This window comes from Phoxinus phoxinus, assembly GCF_949152265.1.
Source record: "Phoxinus phoxinus genome assembly, chromosome: 6".
Lineage (NCBI taxonomy): Eukaryota > Metazoa > Chordata > Actinopteri > Cypriniformes > Leuciscidae > Phoxinus > Phoxinus phoxinus.
Window position 1 is genome coordinate 10139302 of NC_136881.1, and position 12500 is coordinate 10151801.

Consider the following 12500-nt stretch of genomic DNA (forward strand, 5'->3'; position numbering starts at 1 on the left):
GGTAACATGGATCATGAAGTGCAGTCTTAGTGTTTGTGCTGGCATACTTTGCTGGTACTATTTGGAGACTAGAGTGAAATCGAAATATATTTGTACCCGACAATGATTTAAAGTCACCATGAAATCAGATTCTTATTATAAATGACTTATCCTTGCACATCAAATTTGTATTAGTTTTTTTTAATTCAAGTGCCCTCAGTCTTTAATTAAAGTAACTTTCCCTCACTCTTGCAGCAACTTCTCTTTAATGACGTGTTAACTGGCGTGAGGGCGGGACAACCTGTCACTCAAATGACATCACAGCAATAGCAAAACCATAGTGATTCAATGATCTCTGCAATTCCCAATAGACAAAATCAAGTCTAGCCCTATTTTTTTTTTTTTCTTGTTTGAGAAGCCGTTTCAATCGGCTATACGTCACACAATAGGGAAGAAAATACTATCGCAAGTTCCGTTTCATGCCGGATTTAACATATCCACTGCACTCTTTTAGCATATCTTTCATATTCATCAGGTTACAAAGACTGAAAATGAGCAGGTTTCAGTTTCTGTTTTTATTTTCATATTTTCCATAATCTTGTGAAAAATTTGTTTTTAAAATGTCTATAGTTTTTTTGTATTAATTTTTATTACAATTTTAGTGATTACTATATAGTTATTTTTATGGTTTGTTGTATTTATAGTTTTAGTTAAGTATAATGACTGTGGTGGGAAAAAAAGGTATAGGTTATAGTGGTCTGGTGCTGAGTGATCTGCTCATGTATCATACAGTGGGAAGGGGAATGCACTGGTCAGACAACACTTGTTGTCATGTCATAACTGAACTCAAAGATTGAGAACAAATGACAAATGACAGGCATGAACATCCATCCCTTTGGGAATCAAGTAGGAAGGGTGTATGTTGCAACTGACCAGGCAGCATCTATGCCCTCTAGGTAGGACACAACTAAAGGCCATTTTACACCACAAGCTCCCAGTTCCTTGCCATTTGTCATGCACATCCCTGGAAAATAAAAATATTTTGTATCATTTTGAGCCTGCTTAGTGCCATTAACCAATAATAGGTGATTTTATTCACAACTAATCAAACAGCATGTAGCTTGTATGTGGATTAATCAATAATAAAAATTAAATTTTATAGAAAAATTAGTGCCATTTTATGTAGTCAATTTTTTTTTGATATAGCTCTCACAACATACAGTATCATTTCCTCACCACAGATGCAGCGTGTTCACCATTTATGACTTTCTTCACTTCACATCACATGTTCTTTTTCTATAGAACATACATTAAAGAAGATATTTTGAATTGCTTAAGGGTTGATTAAATGATGACCGAATTCAAATTTTTGGGTGAACTATACTGTTAAGAGTCAGTAAAAGTGAAAACCTTTTCCCAATGCTGAATGAAACAACGTGATATTTGAATCAAGACAAGATGAGGAAACATAGATGTAATCACTGCATATGATTTGAATTCAATCACCATCAGATAATCAAAATGCTATGGTAAGCAAGATACAATTCTTGGTTAATTAAAATCGAAGTAAATGCAAAATTTGCTAAATCGTCAACGTCAAGAGGTTCATCAAAGATGAACAGATCTGTGATGGGATGAACTTTACCTGACTTACAGGCTCTGACATTCAGCTTGTCTTCAGTGACTGGCCTTTTGCTTTATACTGTCCTAATTGGGCTTTCATGTGTCTGGGAAATGATGATATTGGATGTTGATGATTGCTTTTTTCAATGTGGTTATCTGATTGCTTCTCACAAAATTAACGGTGCTTAATGGTTTACATTACCTTAATTTAAGCGAGTAGGAAGAAAGCCCAAAACTTATGCCCAGATGATAAATTAGTCTGGAGCCTCTAATGTTTTATTTTCAATGTCTTTTCTTCAATTGTAAAACTTAGTTGCCAAGACAGAGAATTACAAACAAATGAATGTCATTCTAATTATGCATCAGGAAGACTCTTAATGTTTAAAGAGTAACAGTCATGCAACTGACACATTACAAACTGACAGTTTGAGTGACTAAAAAAGAGCTCAAACAGTTCATCGTGTTCCTATCAAAAATAGAATTGACATGACAAACAGTCTCATTCAGAATGAAGAGAGGTCACAATATGCATTCATTTAAGACACAGTTTATGTACTCACTATAACAACAGTCTAGCATACAGCTGACATGAGTGAGTGAGTGAGTGAGTGAGTGAGTGAGTGAGTGAGTGAGTGAGTGAGTGAGTGAGTGAGTGAGTGAGTGAGTGAATGAGTGAGTGAGTGTGTGTGAGTGAATGTGTGAGTGACTGATGGAATATGTGAGCGAGTGAGTGAGTAAATTACCTTATGAATGAGGGAGGGAGTGAATGAGTGAGTGAGAGAGTGAGGGAGTGAGTAAATGACCTTATGAATGAGTGAGGGAGTGAATGAGTGAGTGAGAGAGTGAGGGAGTGAGTGAGTAAATGACCTTATGAATGAGTGAGGGAGTGAATGAGTGAGAGAGAGAGAAAGACTCACTGAGTGAGTGAGTGAGTGAGTGAGAGAGAGAGTGAGGGAGTGAGTAAATGACCTTATGAATGAGTGAAGGAGTGAATGAGTGAGTGAGAGAGTGAGGGAGTGAGTAAATGACCTTATGAATGAGTGAGGGAGTGAATGAGTGAGTGAGAGAGTGAGGGAGTGAGTAAATGACCTTATGAATGAGTGAGGGAGTGAATGAGTGAGAGAGAGAGAAAGACTAACTGAGTGAGTGAGTGAGTGAGTGAGTGAGTGAGTGAGTGAGTGAGTGAGTGAGTGAGTGAGTGAGTGAGTGAGTGAGTGAGGGAGAGAGACTGAGTGAGAGACTGAGTGAGAGACTGAGTGAGAGACTGAGTGAGAGACTGAGTGAGTGAGTGAGTGAGTGAGTGACAAACAAACTAACGAACAAATTATGTACAGCAAAGGAAAAGATAAATAGAGACGAAGAGAAGTCACAATACAGTATCAATTCAAAAGACAAAGTTTACACACTCACTATAGTTACAATCTATCAAACAGATGACCTAAATAAATACATAAACAAAACAAATACATTTGTAGGTACAGAGACGGAAATGGGAAACAGAGACAGACAATAGAAATAGTGGTGATTGAGTGTTATAAATGGCGAGGAGGAGAGGCAAGAGGGGATAAAGTGAAGAACTGGAAAGGGGAGGGATGCATGGGGAAAAGGGGAAAGGAAGAAAGAGAGAGAGAGTGTGAGAGACCAGAGAGCAGTTCATTAGTGTCCTGGTTGAGTGTTCTCAGAGTGCCATATGAGACGATCTGAGGGTGAGGAAGAGAAAACCACCTGACAGAAATGTCAAACGACTTCAGTCCTCAAATGAAAACCACTAACTCAAAAGGCTTCATAATCAAATGCCACACTGACCTGAAGTCTCAGAAAAAAGTTTTTTCCCCCCTCTTTGATTACAATATTCATATAGCATAGCATTTAAATAGTACTATAACATTTTTAAACAAATACTTTCTGACCTGAAGTCTCAGAAAAAGTTTTTTCCCCCCTCTTTGATTACAATATTCATATAGCATAGCATTTAAATAGTACTATAACATTTTTAAACAAATACTTTTTTTCATATTTATACACGTTATGGCTGAAAAATGAGAAACAATCAATAATAAAATGAAATCGTATTTTGTCAAAAAAAAAAAAAACTATCATTTTAAATGCTAAAGTATGGCATCACAACTTTATAGTGTAGAGTAAAAATGTATATTTATTTTTAGGTTTGCTAAAGATACATTTAGCGAATGTAATCAAAACGTAAAAACAGAGAAAGAACAATTAACTAACAATTAAAAAAGAAAATGTACATATAAATGTTGACCAAAAACCCTAAAGAACACCATACACTTAAAAAAAGCAAGTTTTTAAGTTCTGAATAAAACAACAAAGATTTTTAGATTATGTTTTATAGACAATAGCCTTTCCATTTCTTTGTAATTGTTTGTAAAATTTAAATGTGTGGAACATTTTTTATACCAATATATTTTTTTGTGTTAAACAAACCTGGTTTCTCCCTAATATGTTTTTTTTTTTAATAGTATTACAAAACCATAGCTTATATTCCTGAGGCTTGTGGGGGATGGGAGATGGAGGTTCGGGATAAAAGTGTTTTGAGGTGAGCCTTCCATGGGTCCATATAAGGACCTTGTTGCCCCCCCTCCCGGCAAGAACACTGGGTAACACTATTCCTCTCTCTAGGGGTCTGCTGTTGATGTCTGAAACTTGTTTAAGCCTCAGGGCTAACTACTTTAAAACTTCTACTTATCTAATTAAAGTTATCGGAACTACGCACACGCATGTAATACACATAACAATGGTTACACACTGCATATACTGCACAAATATTGACACACCAAAGGGGTCTCATTATAGCATTAATATGTAGAGAGATTTTGATGCAGCGTATGATGTTAAGAGAGAACGGCTGAGGGCTGAAAGCATTTTGTTATCTTCCCTGCAATTTTTCCTCGGTTGAAATTTTGACGTAGCAAAGAAAAATACGTTCTAGTAGCAACATTATTCTTTAAAAACATGAAAACCGATTTAATAGTTAAATGAATATGGATCAGTAACAGTGAAAAAAGGGGGGTATGGATTTGAATGTTTTGGGAAACACTTGGATGCAAATGTAGGGGAAAAAAAAGAAAAGAAAAAGCCCATCAGAAGATCTTCACGCCCTATGAAACAAATCTTCGGAATGGACTTGTATTGTGAAAGGTCATAAATTAACAGAGGCTTCTGGGAAGTGTTTTAGCTTTTGCTTGGCTGAGTGTTTTCTATTTTTTTCCATTTGAGTTGTATGATTAACTAACTCATCGCATAAATAAATCAAATCAAAGTAACTTAAAAGTAATTTAAATCATCCAAAGCTCCACTAAACACTCAGAAAGGTCTCCCGACGGAATTCCCATCTCTTAACCATTCTGACACAGATGGAGATTTTTAGTGATTACAGACATTAAGGATGTTAGTATTACCAACCAAACTGGGTCAGAAAGCTTTCTGCATCTAATGCATGCATATGTCTTCCATATTTGTGATTCAGAGAGAGAAAAAAAAGACCGCCTTTTTCTAGAATACATGAAGGGCTATTTTCATATTCAGGTCAATATGGGGTTGAATATGCATAAATATGCTTAGATACACCTATTGTTTTTAAATTTAATGTGAAACAGTTCGCAAATTCAAAGGCTACATTGGAATGTTTTTTCAAGAATCATGCAAACATGACATTTTATGTTAATAAATGTAAGAAAAGATTCAGTCATCAGCAACAAACAATTTTTTCCCCTACAAATGAAAATGTATACATCAGAACTCTCATAATCAATTAAATTAAGGGGGCTATATGTAAGAATGTGTGAAAAGCTTGTAACAAAACGTTAAAAAAGTAGACGTTTCCCCACTTCCTAGGTTGTCTATTAAAGCATGTAGACTGATTTTTATGTGAGGGACGTTTTTGCTGGGAAAATCAAAATGATGTGACGTTTACACGGTTCCGACAACCTTTCTCCCATTCAGTGACACAAGAAATAGATGCAATGTTCAGGATAATGCCGAAAGAGCAAGTGTAATGTTCAGTTAGTAGTTCAGTTCATAGTTCACAGTTTCAAAAAATAAAAACTTTTTTTTTCATGTTGCTGCGAGCTATTATTTTCCAAAATGATTGCCACAGCCCATATAGAACCACAGCAATTATTTTATCAGTTTTAACACTGAAGCTATGCGTCAGATGTTTCGCATCCTCACAGATCTTGTCATAAAACTCGTTTAAATGATCATGCGACGTGTGATCATGTTTTGATTTTTTGAGTCGTTCATGAATCCATTCATTGCGTCTGTCAAATGAACGAAAGACTCGGAAGGTAACGTAATTATTTATGTTCCCTGTAAACGATTTTTGACTGCATTATAATGATTTAATAATTCAGAATATGATCAAGATTGCGTAAGTGGATGTGTTCGGGAAATTTGCCAGTTAATAGTATAACATTTAAAGCCGCTTAAATGAATGAAATGACTCGGAAAAAAGATTTGTTCATTTTGATGAACGAGATCGAACAAGAGAGTCAGTAGACACTGGTGGTTGGTGTTGCCAGATTGGGTGTTTTTTTCCGCTACATATTAAGGCCCGTTTACGGGGTGTTTTAGCCGGTTTTTGCCTGGAAGGCTCTATAGAAACCTGGCACCCTATTGATCGAAGTTAAACTGAGAGAGCGTGCCATTCACCGACACCAGAATGAACGAGTTCACAGTAACGTTCATCAGGCAGTAATACAGTACGTTCAGTTCACGTTCGCCCAAAATATGAACGAATTCATGAACTATTGTTCAGGCACAACACTGATATATATATATATATATATATATATCAGTGGTGGGCTAATTTTTCTTGTAAATTTATGATTGAAACAACTTATTTTTTTCAAAGTGTTTTTTGAAAACAATCATGTAAACTACAAAAATGCGATATTGTGAAAACTGTAACGCCATATTACATGTTCAGTCTGTAGGCACGTAGTGTAGGCGCGAAAAACTTTTCTGTTTTTAGTACACTGTTGTCGACATGATGTTGGTAAATTGCAGAGCTGGTGCAAACATATCCTCACTACGATAAGATGCTTTCTCGACTGCTGCTTTCTCACCACTGTCATTTTTGTTTTGTGTTTATTTTGTTATTGAGAGGAAAGTGTGCAGCACATATTAATTACATATCTAACCGAACACTAACCTAATGAGTCATGGTACTTTAAGTACATTTTACTAGTGCGATAAATAGGAGAGAAAGAGCCCACAAGAGTATATTATATGTCTTATTTAGCATTCTACATTGTGGCTGTCCATTGGATATGCTGTCTCAGCTTTCTGGTAGAAGCAGAAGCTGAACAGGTACAGGTCAACAAAAACAACCTCACTCGTGTCTAACTCCATTTTTTCCACATGCAGACTCAATGGAACCAAGTCTTCCTTGCATCTCGTAACCTCTTTTATTCTCTCTTTTTCTCGTTCTCTCATATAAGAAACGTGAGCTGTTCAGTTGCATGCTAGCAAAAACCACACTGTAACACCAGATTAATATTTAATGACACCGTGGTCCAGTATCGACCACACCATGCTTTGGACAAACACTCTCTCACTATAAGGTGGAAATGTCACATATGAGCATCCACAAAATGAATCATAGGCATAAGAAAATTTAGACATCAGCCCAAGGCAAATTAAGTCATTGCAAGTGCATTTTAATAGCTGTTCATGCATTTAATTGCACTAAACAAAGACTTTTGGTATCAAAAAGATCCGCTAAACAACCATCATTATCTTTGTTGTCACGGTTGTGATTGCATTTCTGAATCTTGATTGTTATTGAGTGAGTTCATTAGCTTGTTTAGTAACAAGGGTTTAACAAATGTAATTGTGTGTGAGAGCTTTACAACATCTATGTGGATATAAATATGGGATGAGACATGACAATACTTTCAACCCTTTCATTTTAACAGCACTATTTTCTACATTTTTAGCACTTTTTTAACATTCTTTTTTCTTTAACCATTTTATTTTACATACACACGGTCAAAAGGGTCAGGGTTAGGGTTTGTGATCAGTACAATTTGTTAAATGTTTTTAAAAGAAGTATCTTATGCTCACCAAGGCTGCATTTATATGATCCATAATAAAGTAAAAACATTAATAAGTATTTTTTTACAATTTAAAATTACTGTTTTCTATGTGTATATTTTAAAAGGTATATTTCTATGTGTATATTCTGTGATGATCATTACTCCAGTCTTCAGTGTCACATGATCCTTTGGAAATCATTCTAATATTCTGATTTGCTGCTCAATAAACAGGTATTTCTAAAGGATCATGTGACACAGAAAACTGGAGTAATGATGCTAAAAATTAAGCTTTGCCATCACCGGAATAAATAACATTTTATAATATATTTAAATAGAAAGCAGTTATTTTAAATTGTAAAAATATTTCACAATATTTTTTTGTTTTTTTTTCATCAAATAAATACAGCCTTTGGTGAGCATTCTTTTAAAGACTTCTTTAAAAAAAAAATGTTTGAACAACAGAATATGTACTAACATATATATCTTATGAGTCACTATGTGGATGTCTCTTGCTTTTCATCAGACATCCAATCAGTGCTCATTACAGAGTCTTTTGAAGCATGTGCTCAGTGTATGATGCTGCCTTTAATGAGACCCCCCCCCCCCCCCTACACCCACCCACCCACACACACACACACACACACACACACACACACTCACGCACTCATGGATAAATAGAGAGCTATTTGCACACCAGTACCCTTTACAGCAACTACAATGTGCAATAAAAGACTAACACATGCAAACATTAGACTAAGAATACGTGAACAAGGAGTGAATGACAGAAGCATAAAGAGAGAGAGACTTAAAAAGGACTCATTGTTATTGTATGAGACAATGGATTGTTAGCAGTAACCTTCTAAGTTTGTGATTTGTGTTTATTAGTGTGGGGTTTTGTGCGCTCATGGTGGCGTTTGGCTGAAAGAGCAGGAACAGGAAATAGTGCAGATGGTGCTGACTGACTCTGGCAATGCGGAGTGCAGTCATGCTGATCAGAGCTAGTGGCAAAAACACCGGTCTCACACACACACACACACACACACACACACACACACACACACACACACACACACACACACACACACACACACACACACACACACACACACACACACACACACACACACACACACACACACACACACACACACACACACACACACACACACACACACACACACACACACACACACACACACACACACACACACACACACACACACACACACACACACACACACACACACACACACACACACACACACACACACACACACACACACACACACACACACACACACACACACACACACACACACACACACACACACACACACACACACACACACACACACACACACACACACACACACACACACACACACACACACACACACACACACACACACACACACACACACACACACACACACACACACACACACACACACACACACACACACACACACACACACACACACACACACACACACACACACACACACACACACACACACACACACACACACACACACACACACACACACACACACACACACACACACACACACACACACACACACACACACACACACACACACACACACACACACACACACACACACACACACACACACACACACACACACACACACACACACACACACACACACACACACACACACACACACACACACACACACACACACACACACACACACACACACACACACACACACACACACACACACACACACACACACACACACACACACACACACACACACACACACACACACACACACACACACACACACACACACACACACACACACACACACACACACACACACACACACACACACACACACACACACACACACACACACACACACACACACACACACACACACACACACACACACACACACACACACACACACACACACACACACACACACACACACACACACACACACACACACACACACACACACACACACACACACACACACACACACACACACACACACACACACACACACACACACACACACACACACACACACACACACACACACACACACACACACACACACACACACACACACACACACACACACACACACACACACACACACACACACACACACACACACACACACACACACACACACACACACACACACACACACACACACACACACACACACACACACACACACACACAACAATGCTGAGCATCACACAATCCTGATGTTACCAATAGTTGTTTTAAGAACAATTATGAAACTTTGCCCCCTAGTGGTGAGGATTGGAAGTCTCTGTATGTTACATTTGCATATTCATCTGACAGATTAACAAAAGTAGGGATGCTTCCCCATTCTACATGTTCAGTAATATTTGCACTTATACTGCATCAAAGCAAAAATATGACAAAAATGCCTACAAGGTACAGCTGGAGTTTTGTAATATTGAAATATTCACCAGCGCCTTTTGTATTTTAAAAAAATATATAATAAAAAAATAAAGAAACTCATTATTTTATTCAGCAACAATGCCTTAATTTGATTAAAATTGACAAAAAAGACTTGTACATTCTTTAAAAAAAAATCCATTTCAAATAAATGCGGTCATTTGTACTTTCTATTCATCAAAAATCCTGTAAAAAGGGCATGAATGTTTCTTCAAAAAACATATATAAATACACACAAACACACAAAACAAAGTGTAACCCAAGTTTGGTGGTATGGGCAGGTTTAAAGTTAGGTTAAGATGTAAGAGGAGGGGCAACAGTGTAATTGTATGTGTAATTATACAAAAAAACTTATTCCAGCTGTAATTTAATTTAGGAATTGTAGATATAAGTACAATGTATGTACATACAAAACATGTATGTAAACAATAAGTACATTGTCTTAAAATATGAATTTAATATAAAGTTGGGACAAAAACATTTAAAATAAATAACCGGAAAACTGAACGTGAACAAATTCTAAACAATCATTTATTTTTTAGATGCTAATGCTTACATGAAAATGTGACATGGAGCTCTGTGGTATCAAGACTTTACGATGTAGTATGTCCCGATATTTAGGGGCCAAGCACTGAAGGTGCGGGCACCTATTGTATCTGTTCCGGTTCTTCTTCTTCTTCTTCTTTTTCTTCCGACTGGGCGTCTATGGCAGCCCATAGAAGCGTATGCGGGAAAGTTGTTTTGGTTTGACATTCTGACAGAGGACATTCCCAACATCAAATACACCAATTTTGGTGTTTCTAACTCATTCCCTCTAGCGCCACCACCTGTCCAAAGTTTCAGAAATTGTATGCTAATAACTTTTGAACCGTAAGGCCTATCAACAAAATTCTTTTTTCCTCTGATTCCTGAGCTCACGACGATTCGATTGCACCCTATGACGTCATTTTCCGTCATAATAGTTTTCCCGCCATTTTGAATTTTCCAAAAAACCTACTTTTTCGAACTCCTCCTAGGCCGTTGCTCCGAATTTCACGAAAATTGAACCAGATCAACTCCAGACCATGACGACAAAAAGTTATGGAATTCAAGTTGATTCGAATTACCGTTCTCGAATACCGCGCAAATACATTTTACGTAGCGCTTGCAAAAACAGACGTAAGGCCGTATCTCCACAACGCTTTATCGGATTCAGACCAAATTTGGTACATGTCATCACAAGCATGACCTGAGGCTACATGCTGCGTTTCGGCGCAGCGCCACCTACTGGTCCGGAGATATGAAGAATTTATATTTTTGCTTATAACTTCTGAACGGTTTGTCCAAAAATCACAAAAGTGGTCTCGTTAGATTCAGGGCATCGTGCTGAGTCGACTGATATCCAATTTTCCCATATCGGCCATTTTGGCTGTCGGCCATTTTGAATTATGTGCTAAAATGCTGTATTTTATGAACGCATGAACGTATCGTTACGAAACTCAGTATGGGTCATCAGTACAACGCCCTAAAAGTACTCAAAAATTTATGAGACAGCGCCACCTTTTGGTCAAAAGTTATAATGAAATTTCCAAAAATGCTAATAACTTTTGAATAAATTTGCCTATAGTAATGACACTGATCTCAATAGATTCCTTGGGTTATGCTGAAAACATAGATACCAATTTTGCCATAGTCAGCCAAACTTCCTGTCCGCCATCTTTATTTTCTTTTAAAACCTACTTTTTCGAACTCCTCCTAGACCGAACGTCCGATTTTCACCAAAATCGGATCGTGTCATCTCCAGACTGTGCCGAGTAAAAGTTATGGATTTCGTGTCGATAGACAAAACCGTTTTCGTATACCGCAGTGGCAAAGTTGAGGCATGATGCCAAAATGACTATTCAGGCTTTATATCTGCAATGCCTTGACATATTGACACCAAACTTTGTATGTGTCATTGTCACTTCACTCTGACCACATCACATCAGTTTCGTAACTGCGCCACCTATTGGTCGAAAGTGATAATCATATTTTTAACTGCGCCACCTATTGGTCGAAAGTGATAATCATATTTTTAGTTATTGTATGTGATTTTTCAACCATTTTGCCAAAATTCATCTTCAAATGTCTTTAATTGCTCCTTGCTGCAGTGGGTCTCACACTCCCAGCCACTTTGGCATGTCTTGTCGTCTTGCTTGCGCTTGGCCCCGGTGATTGCTGCTTGCAGCTATATTTGTAATTATTTCTTTCTCATCAAAAATACATAATTTTCATGTGTAAATATGTGAATTTAGACACAACCTAAAACTACTGTATGTCTCCTTACACATAGATCCTCATACAAACGTTATATTATACAATCTCTGATTTCTTCCATTTTC

General features: G+C 37.3%; 1 long non-coding RNA gene across 2 annotated transcripts in view; it reads right to left on the reverse strand.

The window, feature by feature from the left end:
• Nucleotides 1-12500, reverse strand: part of LOC306999994 — a 120701-nt gene that overhangs the window by 2185 nt on the left and 106016 nt on the right. The gene's annotated exons all lie outside the window — the stretch shown is intronic.